We start from the raw sequence: 1,389 nt of genomic DNA on the forward strand, positions 1-1,389 counted from the left end.
GCACTCCACTTCTGCGCTCGCAATCATCTTTTCAAAGTTCTTTTTGCTTGGCAGACCCTTTCGATCAACTATTTTTATCGTTGGTTTTATCGTTCTGAAATATTTATCACGAATAATTCGGAAACAAAACACCTGGAAAATAAACTTTGAAATGGTCAGAGTGGAACGCTTGCCTCCGCGATGGTAGAAAAATGATTTCTCAAGGGTTATTGCTTCAACTTCGAGGGTTGGATCAGCTACAGGAATATTTCAGCATTGCCGGGATCCGAAGTTTGAAGATCGAGTTTCGCAATGACCAAGTTAAACCGGATGTACTGTATTTAGCAGACCCGAAATCTTGGTCGTGTCTCGATACAACAGAGCCAAGAGGTTAACGAGCTCCCCGAGGATAAAGCGGGAAGATTCGTCTTCGCGAAAGTCGCCTCGAAACCGTGAAACTTTCCATTCCGTGTACGTCGAGCCACTACTCCGGCCAATCTCTTTATCATCGTGATAATTTTGCATCCGGTGATGTAAAAGTTACGCGACACTATTCGTCGAACCACAGTTTCGTAGCCGAGTTACGCAATATATCGAAGAAGAGACGTTTCCTGGATCATAGCACGGCGTATCTGGCTCGCCGAAGCTTTTATTCAAAGATGATAACTTCGGATATCGTCGGAGTTATTATCGGGGGCGGGGTCCCGATCGAAACCGGTAATTGAAACGCAAAGTTTCAGTTTCATACTCTTAGCTTTCTGGCTCGAACGGGCTCGAAATTGCGCGGCACTGCCTCCAATTATTCGAGGAGTGACGTCTCGATGACGACGAGGGCTCCATTAACTTCGGGATAAATGCATTCGTGCACGAAAGTCGAGAAAAATCAGAAACAGTCTCCTACACCGTGACTCGGTACGATTATTGTCTGTCGTTACAAGAAAGAACACACGATCGTATTAGAATAGTTCAGGAATTTGTTTAATCCTTCTGTAAATTGTTTAAATGACAAAGACTCGCTGCGGACGAGCGACAATACAAATTCAATACACCAAATGATCGCAAACGAACGAGGAGCAAACAGGCTGGCGGACATCGGTTATAGGGTTCCGGGATCTCGGCGGCGTTCGATCGTTGTCACGGAACAATATAAACAAGGTCGGCCAATTGAGCGGCAATTTTCTCATTCAAATCGCATCCAGCCGCGTGACCCCGCTCGCTCTCGGACAGGTTCTCTATATAGTTCTGTATGGTTCTATGTCCGTGGCCGTGAGTCGTCTCGTCGCACAATCGAATCTTGCCGCCTCGGGCCACCTCGGAATTTCGTGACGGGAATTCTGGACGCTCGGCGTCGACGTCGTGGTGACGCATTGTTCATCCACGTGGGGACGTTTACTCTCTCTCTCTCTCTCT

Source organism: Halictus rubicundus, chromosome 16, assembly GCF_050948215.1.
Source record: "Halictus rubicundus isolate RS-2024b chromosome 16, iyHalRubi1_principal, whole genome shotgun sequence".
Lineage (NCBI taxonomy): Eukaryota > Metazoa > Arthropoda > Insecta > Hymenoptera > Halictidae > Halictus > Halictus rubicundus.